The 15,163-nt window shown below is 39.3% G+C and overlaps 1 pseudogene; it reads left to right on the forward strand.

Moving 5' to 3' along the window:
• The first annotated feature begins 3,539 nt into the window (after nucleotides 1-3,539).
• On the forward strand, nucleotides 3,540-7,812 carry LOC147423545 (uncharacterized; annotated as a pseudogene).
• Nucleotides 7,813-15,163: the final 7,351 nt, after the last annotated feature.

Consider the following 15,163-nt stretch of genomic DNA (forward strand, 5'->3'; position numbering starts at 1 on the left):
AACCCAGCCCAACACTAAGGGTTTCTTTTAGAAAGCCAAAAAGTCAAGACATGTCATGATATGAAATGAAAGTGAAATAAACATTTAAAGTAAGTCTCCATCATGAACAATGAAAGTCTCCCTAACCTAACCAAACCCAACCCAACACTAAGGTTTCTTTTAGAAAGCAAAAATAGCTTGGACAAGGGCTAGGTCCACCACCTTTATGCCTTTCCTCTCTAGAGATAAAATTGATATGAAAAACCACTTGAACTTTTTCATCTTGCATGTGTGTGTGTGTGTGTGTGTGTGTGTGTGTGTGTGTGTGTGTGTGAGTGAGAGAGAGAGAGAGAGAGAGAGAGAGAGAGAGATCCATGTCTGATCACCAGTTCATCGTCGATTGTTGGCTCAAAGGAGTGAGTGTTGAGGCAGTCACACTAATTGATGGCTCAAAAGAGAGAAAGCAGTTGGGGACTTGTTAGAGACGAACAAGAAGAGGTGGATCCTCCTCTCGACTCTCAATTTGCGGAAAAGTTGCAAGCATGCAGGAGCAGCATCTCTTTAGTTGTAGGGCTACTATGAATCTACCGGCGTTATGACTCTCGCGGCAGGGTTTGTCCACTCATGTATTCTGATTAGACTTGTGGACGACTTCATTGCTATAGGGCAGGGGACAAGATCCTTCTTTTAGGAGGATTTTGTCAAGGTTTCAATTACCTCGGAATGTAATATAAGATAGAGAGTTGATTTTTATTTTTATTTTTTAAAAAAGTAATTTGGAAAGTCACGGTACAAGTTAAGGGGCTAGTCCAACCCAGCCTCGTGACTAAGTGACACAGACATAGGAGGGTGGGATCAACGGTGGGAAGATTGTGGGCCATAGATTTGGAATACAGGTACCCTAGATTACTTTTTGTAATCTAGGGTACCTGCATTTAGAAAGTAATCTAGGGTACACCATTTTGTGGACGTGGGGTTTGAACACGCGCCCTCGCCCATGAGAGACACATGCATTAACAACTTTGCCTTGCGCACGTTTTTGAAGCATGCAAGCCCTTATTTACTTAAAAACACGTGTGCAAGGCGACCACCGCTGAAAGTAATCTAGGGTACCCTAGATTACTTTCGCCATCGTTGTCAACATCTACGGCCCACAATCTTTCCACCATAGATCCCACCCTCCCATGCCCATGTCACTCAGTCACGAGGCCTAGCCCAGCTTTACGTTTGTGTGATGAGCACTTGCTCTCGCTAGCAAGTTGGCGGGTCCACCAACCCTTTAGAGCGTTTCTCAAAGTGTGGATTGTTCATGCATTAGCGATGAGGATCTGTCTTGGCTTCCTTCATCCAAGGTGGTCTCCATGTGTACCCATCCATTGAGTTGCTTGATTTGAGCCTACCCAATCGAAGGAGTGCCACTCTACCTTCAATTAGCTTATACCCCATCATTCACATTTGTCTCATACCCTCTCACATTAATGTAACTAGTAAAGCGGCGCAGCCTCCGACGGTGGCATGGCCCCTCTTTCTCTCACTTGCCCCACACCACCCTCCTCCCTGCCTTCCAAGATCCCATCCCACTCATCCTTGCAGCAAAAGCTTGCAACCTGACATGTGCAAAAAATTGGCAGTCTGTGCTTCAAGAATCTGATTGCTCGAGACTTTGCAATGTATTGGACATGGCTGCCTCCATACTATCTAAGAGTCTTCAAAGGCATGCAGCTGTGTCTAGGAGCCGTAAATTTGCAGAGGCTTTGCAAGCCTTCGATGATCTTCATGCTCAACTGCAAGCCTCCACAATGTTGAATAAAATGTGCCTGCATCAGCACCCTGCGCTTGTGGGCGCCCAATCGAATGCCCTGCATTACATGGTCCTCTGTATAATCAGGGGTTGTGGCATGAATGCATGCTTCATTTGGCATCATGATGGATGTTCTATGATAGAAGCTTTGGATGAAAGACGTAAGCCTGCATTCAAAACTGAAATAGGGTAGTTGTGGCTTCCTCTCTCTCAGTTTGGTTGCCTGCTCTCTCTCTCTCTCTCTCTCTCTCTCTCTCTCTCTCTCTCTCTCTCTCTCTCTCTCTCTCTCTCTCTCTCTCTCTCTCTCTCTCTCTCTCTCTCTCTCTAGCGGATGATGTAGTGCTTCTAGCACAAACTTTAGAAGATGCACAAAAACTTATGGTTGTCCTTGAGAACTTTTGCTTGCATAGTGGGCTGATTGTAAATGAATCCAAAACAAAGGTTATGCTTGTGAAAACCAACCATAAGGAGAAGCCATGCATTGTGTACAACAACGAGACACTTGCAGTTGTTGAGAGCTTTAAGTACCTTGGCCTTGAGGTTCCATCCAATCACAAGTGGAATGAATGTGCTATGCGTCGTTTGGAAGCGGGAAAGAGAGCATATTATGCATTTGAGAACATGTGTAATGCGGGAAACATCAAGTGTTGGGTTCTCAAGAAGTATCTTTTTGATGCATTGGTGACACCGGTTCTTCTTTATGGAGTTGAAGTGTGGGGCAGGAGCATCTCAAAGTCTACTTGGAAAGAGTTTGAGAATGTCCAAAAGCGTTTTCTTACAAACTTTCTCCAAGTTAAGACACAAACACCATATATGCTCCTACTTCTTGAGTCGGGATCTCTTCCAATTGAGGTTATGGGCATGGAAAGGGTTGTGGAGTACATGATAAAGATGCATCAAAACCCCTCACATCGACTTCCTACAATTGCATGGGAAGCAAGCAAAAAAGTTCAAAAGACGCATAAAAGCAAGATCTTGAGCACGGGATGGATGCAAGACATAAAGAAGTGGTTTGGGAGATGGGATGCATTACACTTGCCACATGATGCTTCAATTGACTCTCAAGTGAATGAAGCTTTTCTACAACGCCAATGTATTACGGCTTGGGAGAAATCCGGTGGGTCACGCTTCATACATTACACCACCTATATTGCCCCCAACTACAAAACCATGTTCTTCGCTGAGAGAGGAAACCGTACTCACACTTACATGCTTGAGCCTATTCCCTTGTCCGCGATACGCACTATCGCAGCAATTCGGCTTAGCTCCCATTTCCTTCGATGCGAGATAGGGCGTTGGGGCAATGGAGAAGAGTCAAATTGATTGTGCACATTATGCTCACTGCAAGTTCGAGAGTCTAAGTACCACACACTACTAGAGTGCTCAGCTTTTGATCACATCCGAACTTGCTTCTCTCACATTTTCAGCCATAACTTAGACCTACACACTTTCCTCTCCCAGCCAAAGTGTGGGCTCTCCATTGCGACTCTCATCACTACAATTTTGGAGCATCGAGAGTCACTCATCATCCATACACATACTACATCACATGTAACTTTGGTCCCATAGGTCATATTTGACCTCCGAGGACGATAATAAAATCTATCTATCTATCTATCTATCTATCTATCTCTCTCTCTCTCTCTCTCTCTCTCTCTCTCTCTCTCTCTCTCTCTCTCTCTCTCTCTCTCTCTCTCTCTCTCTCTCTCTCTCTCTCTCTCTCTCTCTCTCTCTCTCTCTCTCTCTCTAGCTTGACAGAATGGACAATGGCATCTGCAAAGAACCTACAGTCTTCTACTTGTTGGTCGTGGCTCTAAGGTCTTTCTTCCTATGTTGGAGGCACATTTGCTTGCAAGGGAGGTGGATGCATCCCTCGTGGGTGTGCCACTCGCTCGCAGAATCTCATGGTGGTGCAGGTTCTCAATCTTTCATGGAGCTACTAATCTATGTTTGCATAAGATTCATTGCACATTCTGGGCACCCCCCAACCGGCCCTCATCAACCATGAAGAGCACCCCTTGTTGCCGCCTTTGCCCTACATTGTTGGAGAGATTGTGCATCCTCTTTGCATTCACCACCTTAAAATGGCAAGCCTTTTGAGCTCATAGGGGATTCTTACCTTCAGTGTTGCCTACTAAGGTGCCCACACCATCTAGTATGCCAGTTCCATTGCGGGTATCCCTTACCTTCCCAACATTACTGCTCCTCTTGCTATGTTGGGCCTCTTCCGGGTCGTGGGTTGCAAATGGGTTGCTAGTAAAATCCATGTGGATTCTTATCCATACCCTTGCATGTCATCACCATTGGCCCCTTCTTCCATAGCAGAGCTGAATGTGTGCACATCAACATCACTATTTTTGCGGCTGGGGATATCAAGCATTCACTCGTTGTGGGGTTCTTCACCAAACTACGATTGACTCATCATCAACACCACAATCTATGGACAAATTTGAGAGAAAGATTCTCTTATCTTTCAACGTTGTCACAGAATCACAAACAAAATAACCCTCTACCTTTTTTACCATCCCTAAAATTTGCAAAGACCCATTGCCACAACAACCCTGGACCCATTGTCAAATTTAATATGGCAAAATCCCCATCTTGAGCTGTCAATACGTTGAATGGTTCCCCAGCATCAGCATTACATTTTCCACATAGCCATCTGCTTCCATTGTTGTTACCTTCCTCCATTTACACAATCTACTCACCATCACTACAATCACAATCACCATCAGCTTTGCAATTGCCCCGTCCACTTTTGTCAACATTGTATCGTCCATATTAATATTCAATGTTATCTTTATCTCCTCATACAATGGAACCTGCAAACGTTAGAGAGAGAGAGGAAGAGAGAGAGAGAGAGAGAGAGAGAGAGAGAGAGAGAGAGAGAGGATTCAAAGGAAACTGCAACCTCTCTCAAGAACAGTAGAGTGGAAGAAGGGGGAGTGAGCGGTGACCAGGGATTGAAGCACATACACCACAATGCAATCATCACACAATAATTACATGTCATTGTAGTTCGGATTCTTGAGAGTGGCATGTAGCTCCATGTGTAGCTGCACCATCAGCTTTGAGCTTGCACACCTTCCAAGAAGAAGATGAACATGTAGTGGCAACGTTTTTGTTCTCTTCCTCTCTCTCTCTCTCAGCTTGTTGGCTGCCTGCACGCTCTCTCTCTCTAACATGCGCTGGTGCAAGTTGCACCTTTTACTTCCAAATTCAAACTCAATCTCTCTTTCTCTACCGTTGGGGATAGCCCACCTTCCAATCTGCACAGGTCGTTGAGGCATCTCTCTCTCTCTCTCTCTCTCTCTCTCTCTCTCTCTCTCTCTCTCTCTACCATGCAGGTCGTGCAAACCGACTGGATGCTAGAGGGCGCACACAACTTCTACATACTTGTGGAGGTCGACACCTTGCAGTTCTCGAGAGCCAGCACCAAGGCTATCATAGATACCCTTTTAATTTGTGGAAATTCCCAAAATACCTGTCAAATTGATAATCTTTATTCTTTATTAATTTGATAATTGAGATTTATTTTTGAGTGCTTAGCATGTTTAAAAATAAAGGAGCAATTCATCTCTAAAGCCTACATAACCAACTCAAATTCTAGTTTTAGCATCTTGTGTTGATACACAATCGCTCTTCTCGTGAAAAGCTACAAACAAATTTATCTTTAGAGATTAGAGAAATATAATCTCAAGGCTAGGGGTATTTTGAGAGTTTTGAAAAAGGTCTTGATCAATGTTGCAGTTGTATTGTCTTAATATAAAATTGTATTGTTCATATACACACACAATTACAAACTAGCGGTTCTAGAATGGCTTACTGATCGATTTGACCCTCACCATTGTCTTCAACAATGGATTATGCTATAAATGCCCTACCTAATGTCTTGTTATTTAAGGACTTCTTTTTTAATGCCTACATTAAAAAAAGGTAGGTTTAATAAACATAAGTACATAAATATATATATATATGTGTGTGTGTGTGTGTATGTATGTATGTATAGAATTTACTAGAATTATGTAAGGTGAAGCTTCACTCAGCATTCTAAAAGAACAGAATGCAAGAGAAGTCAAGCCATGTGAGGATACAAAATGGAAGGTGAAATAAAAAGATCCATTTAATATTATAAAATTGAAATAACATTTAAGGTAAGTCTCAATCAGGCCTTTTTTTTTCTTCTTCTAGTTGGTACCCGCTACTTCGCAAATGGCTTATAAATTATGAAGGGGCCCCAATAATAAAGTAAATGGTGCACATTGCACATCAGTTTGAAACAAAATAAAACAAAAAGGAAGTAAAATAAAAAGACACATTAAAAATCAAAACAAAAAAATATTTTAATGTTTTCAAATAAGTATAGGAAAAAATTAAACAATTTAGTGAAGTGAATTTTTTTGAAATCCTCAAATGAGAATCGTTTATCAATACTTCAATGTTTGAGAAAGGTGTGTTTGAGCCTAGGCTTAAGCCGATTGAAAATCGAGATTAGCCGGTTGTAAAGGATGGTAAAGAGAAAAAAATCCGATAAAATAACTAGAAAATAGTTCAAATATTTTGCAAAGTTGAAAATTTCTACTAGTATTTCCAATTTGTATTTGTATAAGGAGGAAACTTGCTGCTTAGACAAAAAAACTTTCTCGAAGACTGCATCATAAGATCAAACTCTTATGAATATTTTATTTAATGTTTTGATCATCGTAAGATCAAACTCTTATGAATATTTTATTTAATGTTTTGATCTCTCTATTCATTTTCAAGCATGCAGACAAAGTAAATGCTGCCTTGGAGAATAGCTTTCTATTCCAAAGTTTTAGCTTTCTATTCACAAGACTTTTGAATCCCTTAGGGATACTTGTCTCTCAAAGAAGTTGTAAGGAAACAATTGAAGGGACAACAAAGTTATTTTACAAAGACCCTTGCCATATGGCGCTCATCCAACCACAGAATCCAACGGCTTCGATGTTGCAACAACCTTGCACAATGAATCCTATGGCCTTCTACGGGCCAAAAAAAGCCCGCATGTTGCTTTCTCTCCCTCTCTATTTCTCTACTACAAAGTGCTGAGCCGCCTGCTACTGGCTCTCTCTCTCTCTCTCTCACCCCCCACCCCCCCCCCCCAAATGTAAGACTAGTGCTACAACCATCATTGAATGTTTTCTAGAGGCGGAAAATTGAGGGCTTCTCTTTTGATTCCAATCATATATGCTTGCAACTTGAAGGCATATGATATTATGCCAGAGGTTGACATGCTCAAACAACTTCATAATGACCTTATTATCCGCGAGCCCTCAAAAAAACAACAAAAATGCTCAGAAATTCTTTGATGTATTCTACGTTATCATATTATAATTCGATTCACTAAAGAATCCCCCCTCCCCCTTCCCCTTCCCCCCGTTGTCTAAATTCACATGCATATGTGTCATAGATTTGGTGCAAGCTTGGTCTCTCTACAAATGTTGTCTCTTGACAGGCAAAAGGAGGGCATTTCCGATTATGCAATCGCTTTTGTTTCATGTCCTCTAGGCATAGGTAGGTCCACCCTTGAGAGTTGATGTTATTGTCAATAAGTTAAACGAAGAGGTTTATCAATGCGTAGAAAAACATTGTATACATTAATCCTACATTCATTTTATAATTGGTCTTACATGGTAAGAAACACAACCCAAGCATTGATATTTTGGCCCTTTTAAGGGGAGGATAGTATTATGAGAATAGAGGACATGTTTTGTTCGGCTGCTACAGCGTGCTGGTCACAAACTAGTATACCATTCACAAGTTTATTGGCCATGTTTTTCAAAGCATTGTGATCAACATAGTGAAAATCCTCTATACATTTCAGACAATATCCGTCAACACGAACTTAAGTAAATGTTGCATCATAAGCTCACATCCCTTGTTTCTCGATCTTCTTTTGTTAGAAGATGTTACATGTATCACTTGTTTTTTGCTTTTGATTTTTATGTGGTTAATTCATTTAATAGGTTGAGTACAATATTCTTTTTCTTCAACCTTTTTTTCCTGCTTAAGTCACTCATTGCTTCATTTCAACAAAAACCTTACAAAACATCCAATCTAAAGGCAAAAGTCAAGGATAGGAGAGGGATTTTCTAGGGGGGATGATTTTTAAGGTATTGTGAAATTTGGTCTATGATTCTTGCGTGTTTTAGTGGATTATGGATGACTCTTATGCGAGCAGTCATCTTAACCTAAGTGTGTACCTAAAAATATTTAGAATGAAGGTAAGTATAGATGAACTAACCTGCAAACCTAAAATTGGCAAAGTCAAAAGACTATGATAGCCGTGAACAGGTATCTTGAACTTTAGTCTAAGATAGACCACCTAATACCAGTTAACCTAAATAAGAATTATAGACAGTGAATCCATCACAACTCTATAGTCCAACAAAATCTCTAAAGCTAGCGTCCGAGTGCCCCAAAAAACTGGGAGAGCCTTGTGTTTAGGACGTGTATGTTACTATTTTTAAACTATTTACTTATACACAAAGGAAAAATATAGTTCAAAAGATAGTTGGCTTTAGACAAGGGACAAGGAATAGCACAAAACCAAATCAGTCTTTGATTCATTTTTGTACATAAATATGAGAATGAGGTATCATTCTAATGATTTTATTCAAGGGGTAAACTGCAATGTTTGTTTATAATGTGGAAAGGGTCAAGTACTCAATGATGAACAACAGTAAGAAGAAAAGATCCTAAGAGAAGATAGAGGCCTCACATGCATCCATGCAAACAAAACAACAGATACATTAGCTTTGAATACGTATTACAGGTATCAATGGACCCTACCAGTTGTTATCCATGTCCATCTTACAACCTTTTTTAATTTAAACCTACTATCCAAAATATATATGAATTACTAGAGTGGTTTTGTTTGTTGTTGTTTTCTTTGTAATTGTAAAGCCATTGTTTTATTTTGAGGTGTGTTGTGTTTTTAGTTCCTTTTGAGGTTCAATTTTCACTTGCACTCAGAAAGGTCATCACTCCTTTAAGATTCAAGTGAGTTTATAGGTTATAAATAAAGTTAGACTAAGTTCTTATCAAAAGGCCACTACCCCTTCCGATCCAAGTGTTTAATCTCATATTTGTCCCATTTTGTTTTTATGTGTTTATGTAGCCTTCATTAAAGGCTTTTCCCAAGATTTGTATTTTTGCCAATCACTTTACTAGGTAGATTATGATCATGAATACCTTAGTGTTTTGCCAAAAAGATACCAATGGTGGGTGCCAAAAAATGGCCCACTTTATAACATTTTTACAAATATTCCTTCCAAAAAAAAAATGTAAGCCAGTTAGGCTACTTAATTCAAAATCAGAAAAAGTCCAGGACCAATTTGAGATGAAAAATTGGGTTTGTACAATCATTCCTAGATAACCAAAAACCGAGAAAGTATTTTTATTCTTTTGATAATCTTATGCCAAAGCTGTATCTTTTTTACCCCAACAAACAGTTGTTCCTACACAAGATATTAGCCATTCTCTCATCTTACCTAAATACTCCTAAGTATTAAACTGACGGAGTAGAATCAAGATAACCACACCCACAGAACGAGCCTTATTTTTCTCAATCAATCTACAAGCAAACCAAATTAAATAAAGGTGAACTCAATGCCTTTTCTTCTTCAGAAAAACCCACACAACAGACCAACCTGCAATGCATAATCTTCAACGACACAAAATCAATCATAAAAGGATGCATTAAAGATTTAGACAGTAAGGATGATGCATCAATTCTCTTTGGTTTTTTAAAAAACACTTAACAGTATATGTGTGTGTTCATCATACTAGATTAGTAAGCCAATGTTTTTAAGCAATTCAAAGTATATGCTGAGTGCGGCAAACAAAATCAATAGGCCAAGTGTCTGTTGCAGTAAACCTTAAGCCAGGTAAAGCACCACCACTATAATTTAGCTAGTAGGATGCATCAACTATCTCTCAATTCAAAAAAAACCAGTTCATAGTAAATGTTGAGTGCGGTAGAAGCAGAAAGCCAATATAAAAAACAAGTGTAAGTTTCAACACAACCCAAGCCAGGTAGAGCACCGACCTGAGACGCAATGCCATGCTTGACTACCTCCATTACTCCACAGTTAACGAAAAATCCTTCACTCCTCTCTTTCACATACACACAACGCAATCAAGGCTAAGTGAGGGGCCCAAGCAACCCTCACCTCTTTTTATAGTAGTATCACAAAGGTTGAGCTATTTTTGTATTTGCACAGTGAGGCAAATCCCACCCAGTCTGTATACTCAACAAGTTCAATACTCAAGGCAGATAGTTACACGATCTAGCCACCATGGTTAGATAATAGAAACATAAGTGTGGGAGAGAGAAGGGAAGGGTAGGGCTTCATACAGTAGCACAACAAGAACTCGTGCACCTGCCAATAAGAGGTAGGTGGTAGGGGGAGAGTGAATGGAAAAGTAAGAACGTGTTAATTACCCCACCCTTCTGGGGGTAATAAACATTTTAAATGCAACATACTCAAATCCAGTCAGAGTACATCAACCAAATATCAAGCACCCTCTAAGGGACCCCATCCCACGAGGGGTACAGAAGATGATTATATTGTAGGCAACCAACGGGTGGAGGTTCCCATGTTGGTGAGAAAAAACCATGACCCAAACTCAAGGGGTTTGCTCACACCACAAAAATTGGGAAAGTACCATAGAGATAGTAGTTGTGTAAGTCTGAAAACAAGCTAGGTTTATAGTATCAATAGTTTTGCCAAGAAATTTTGTGGTATGTGTGTGTAGATCAGGTTTTAATCAAAGTAGATGTGTGTACGAGTGTGTTCACACTACAGGGTATGCTTTAGCCAAAGCATGGATTAGGTAAAGGGTTCCAAGTGGCCAAAAGTTATCCAGAGATGCTTTTTATGTGAGAGTGAGTGTAAGGATATTAGGGTAGGCTTTATAAAACAATTAGAGCAGATAGTGATACATGTGTGTTTGTAGCTGTTTTACTTATATAATAAGACATAATGAACTTTTACGCTCAAAAGATAGCTGGCTTTAGAAAAGTGAAAATGATTAGTACAAAAACAACTCAATCTTAGAATTATCTTTGTACATGGCTATAAGAATGAGATCTCATTCTAATATACAAATACAATAACCAATCAAAGAAGTAATTCCCAAATAGTAGTAGGAGCAAGTGAAGTCACAGACAGTAATTTTCTTCAAGCCATAAAATTCCAAGAAAAGATAGAGTTCTCACCTGCATCCATTCAAACAAGACAATAGATATGTTAGCCTTGAATGCGTTTTACAGGTGTTAATGGACTATATCAATTGTTATCCATGTCCAACTTACAACTTTTTAGCTTAAAACAAATGTCCAAAGTGCATATGTAATCTAGTTTGTAAAGTATAAGGTGTGTGTATTTTTTATACCAGATTGTGGAAAAAGACAAAATCCCTTTGATATATGGAAGTAATTATATGTATGGTTCCTGTATAGCCCCATTTTATTTAGACTTTAAATAGATAATAATATAAATATCATTTTAATCAGAAGGTCACTACCCCTTTTGATCAAAGTGTCTCAGAAAAAAATCTCCATAAGCCTTCCCTAAAACACATAAAATACTTTGTAAGGTATTTATTTAATGTTTGATCAAAGAAACTCATCTATGTGGTTTTCTTCTTACCGTCTTTCTCCATGAGGTCGCAGAAGTCTAATATCAAACTCAATCCTCAAAACTCTTTGTTTGGTTTAGGTATCAAAACCCGGTCCATCATTTCAAGCCAGAACAAAATACCAGGATCTAATTGAATACGCAATACCCTATATCACTATAGAGTGTACTAGCCAATGTCATGTTTAAAACTGCAATAAGATATGGTTTGCTCAACCATAATGTTGCTATAAGAAACCTGCAAAAAAAACTAGTGAGCAGTATCGAGAGAGCGACACCCACATTTAACTCCTTTTTTCGTGGAGCAGAAGCTACTTAAAGCATGTAACCAAGAGATTGTTACCTAAAATATGTAAAAACCCCAATCCAAAAAAGTACAATTGATTGGCGCCTTTTGGGCTAGAAGTATCCACTCTACTTAACCATAATAGATAAAAGCATCCTTCCAACCATCCTCCTTTTTCTTCGTTTTTTTGCAAAACTCAAGCAGCGTAGTATCAATTTAATCAAGCCATAAACCATGTCACAACTAGTACCTAGTCTCAACACATCAATGGCCGCCCAAAAAAAACCTCTTAATTCACAGCCTAGTGTAGTAACCATCACCACGTGTACTTAGCCCTACAACACACCCATGAGAGAATATATGATGGTACTATGGATAAGAGGCCAGAAAATTATGAGATAAGAAACAAACTCAAGAGTTTCAGTTAGCAAGATGCAAAGAATGATCACTAGAGCTAGAAACCATGCTCCTAAAGAAGATCAATAAAAATCGCAACAAAGAACCGATTTTAGAAAAAGATCACCACACTTTACAACCTATAAAGTGAGCCAATCAGACCAAAATTCCATATCTAAATGCCCATAGAACCATCAATCATTGTTTTATTATGCTGCACAGTATATTAAAAACATATGGTGCGATAGAATTTCTCAAAAAAAAACCAATAAAAAGGTACTTTTTAGTAGAATGTGGACCTAGGAAGCACCCTCTTTTTCTATCAGCTCCATAGTTAGACAGTAGGCATCTCACCAAAAAAGACCTCAAATCTCTCTGTACTCAGACACAAACATTGCACAAAAGACAAGGCTAAGTGAGGGGCATAGGACCATCCTCACCTCATTTATATAGTATTACATCAGTGAAGGGAGTGATGAGGAACGCCATCATATAGGATTCCTTCTCAATCTTTGCTCGGTTCCCAAAGCCCTTGGCTAGAAAAGGCAATCGCCACGGCACACTACATAGGGGAGAGAGTGGGAGAGAAGGGGGAACATCATAGTCCCTGCAAGTGCAAAGAGAACATGCGGCAACAGAGTCATGAGGTAGAGAGGATAAGAGGACAAGCGTGAAGCACTTACTACTCATGTAACCCCGTCATCAAGACACCTAATACGATGTCCCAAAAAATAAAAAATGAGCGCCAGCTATCCCATTTGGGGTGGTGTCCCATAGTAGTTCAGGCACCCTATGAAGGGTAAAGGCCTATGTTCACAAAAAACAACTTAAGAGGCCAAGAGAAACCCGTCAAAGTGGTATAGGAGAACCCAAGCCCAGGGGGGGCGGGGGGGCCCTCGTGTTGTTTGTGGGTTGCGGAGGTTTTTTTTTAAAACATATAAAAGGAAAGGGAAAAACCAGACACGGTATAGAGTCAACGTTTGTACTAGGCTAACAATTTGTAGTGGATGGGTAAAATTGTGCATACAGATCATTAGCTTCATTAGTACTAAGGTGTGTGTGTGTGTGTGTGTGTGTGTGTGTGTGTGTGTGTGTGTGTGTGTGTGTGTGTGTGTGTGTGTGTGTGTGTGTGTGTGTGTGTGTGTGTGCCCGCCCTATCCCATGCACCATGCACAATGGGTCGGTAGTAGGCCCATTCTGTATAGGCCTACTACCTAATTAGAGAGATGAGGTTGGCATGGCTGAATTGTAAGCCAGGCCATTCATTTTGAGAGAGATTTTTTGTGATTTTGCTTATTATGTCACTTCTCTTGAATCCTTTAAGGAAAAACTTGTGAATAAGCAGCTTGATGTCTTCCCAAGCTGAGAAGCAGTTAGAGGAGGAATATAAGATCAAATATAGGAGCTAATGCAGTACTAAGAGAAGCTTTATGAGCTCGACTACTGTTCTTTTTTATGAATTCTATGGGAGGGATATCTAATAGGTCTCGTTTCCAAGTGAACCGCTAGTCATAGCCACCATTATAGGGGTTATAAAGTGCAATTGTGAAGTTAAGGAATTGTACCGAAGTAGAAAAGAAGCCAAAGGTTGTAGTAAACCCTTGGCCATAATTTGGTTCAATCTTAAGGCATTTAGGGTAAATATGATTATTTTCTTCTAAGAAAGTTTTATTGTTGAGGCTTAATATGTCATCCATATACCTATAAGTGTCCTTAAATAGTGAAAGTTTATGATAGTTGATTTTATCACCCATGATTTTTAGAAATCATTTGTGTTCAAAGAAAGCTACTTAGAATAAATTACACATAAGGGGTGAACAAGAGAATCCCATGGGAATGCCCAGGAATTAGTTAAAGCATTGTCCTCCGAAGAGAATAGTGCAGTTATCGAGAACCCAAGATATATTACTAAATATCTTTTCCTCATTGAAGTGTAAGGGGTGAGAAGATTGGGTTTCCTTAATCCATCTAGGTTTTTTAGAGAGAGAAATGTAGAAAAACCCATTCCTCCTAGCATGTTTAAAGGCTAACCCAATCATTTGTAGTAGAACATTTTTTAGCCCTAATTCACCTTCCAAAGGTATATTCTCATAGCATTGAGTGATATCTGCTGTGAAGAGATGGAATATCTGTTTGGGGAGGTTAAGAGTAGCTTAAGTGGAGTTTTTTACCAGCCAAAATGGGTTATAGTGTATTTGGAGAAAGTTAGAACAAATTTTTTGTTTGATTGCACAAACAGATTCAAATTTTGAGAGTACAAGGTCGAGGCAAAGGGTGATATCTTTAGTAATGCTAGTAAAAATACCATTCAAAGTGTCAGATATCCATCAAAATTCATGCTTATGAAGTTTATAGGTGGGAAAAAGCATTGGAAGCTTGGTAGCCTAAAGAGAATAGCTAAGGTTTTCAAGGTGTTTGGAAATTCTATCAGTAACCTCACAAGGAGATATGTTTAGCGGTGTGAATTCCTTCCCAGATAGTCGAGAGTGAGTTGCTTTCCAAGCCAAGTTTTTTCACAAAAGAGTGGGACAGTTGGAGCTTTTATCCAGCCCTACTATAAACCAATCTTGTGAAAGCTTGTGAAATTCAACTGCGAGTTGTGGTGTGATCCAGGAACTCTCAGTAGACAACCATTGCATGGTATAAGTGAGATTTTTTTAAAGAAACATTTTTCAACCATTTTAGCTAAGTCCAGTAGGACTGTCTTCTCTAGTTGAAGAGTAGTGATAAGGTCAGTTAAGCAACTAAGTAAAGCCGATAGAGCAAGATATGGGCTACTTGGAAAAATGGGTATGTGATTTAGTCCTTCAGCTAAACTTTTTCGGATTGTTATATCTTTAACTAAGTCAAGTTCACAAGTGCAAACATGCTTGCCATAAGTATCAAAATCCTTACAAAAAATATATATTTATCACAACCACATTCCAGAATGGTGGTGTCGTAAAAAATCATTATTGTAGACAAGATTCTTATTAGGTTGTCAATACTTCCAATCAATGAGTACACTATCAAGTATTTCATGGTTTCCGAAAAGTA

The sequence above is a fragment of the Adiantum capillus-veneris genome, chromosome 26 (assembly GCF_014529385.1).
Source record: "Adiantum capillus-veneris isolate H3 chromosome 26, ASM1452938v2, whole genome shotgun sequence".
Taxonomy (NCBI): domain Eukaryota; kingdom Viridiplantae; phylum Streptophyta; class Polypodiopsida; order Polypodiales; family Pteridaceae; genus Adiantum; species Adiantum capillus-veneris.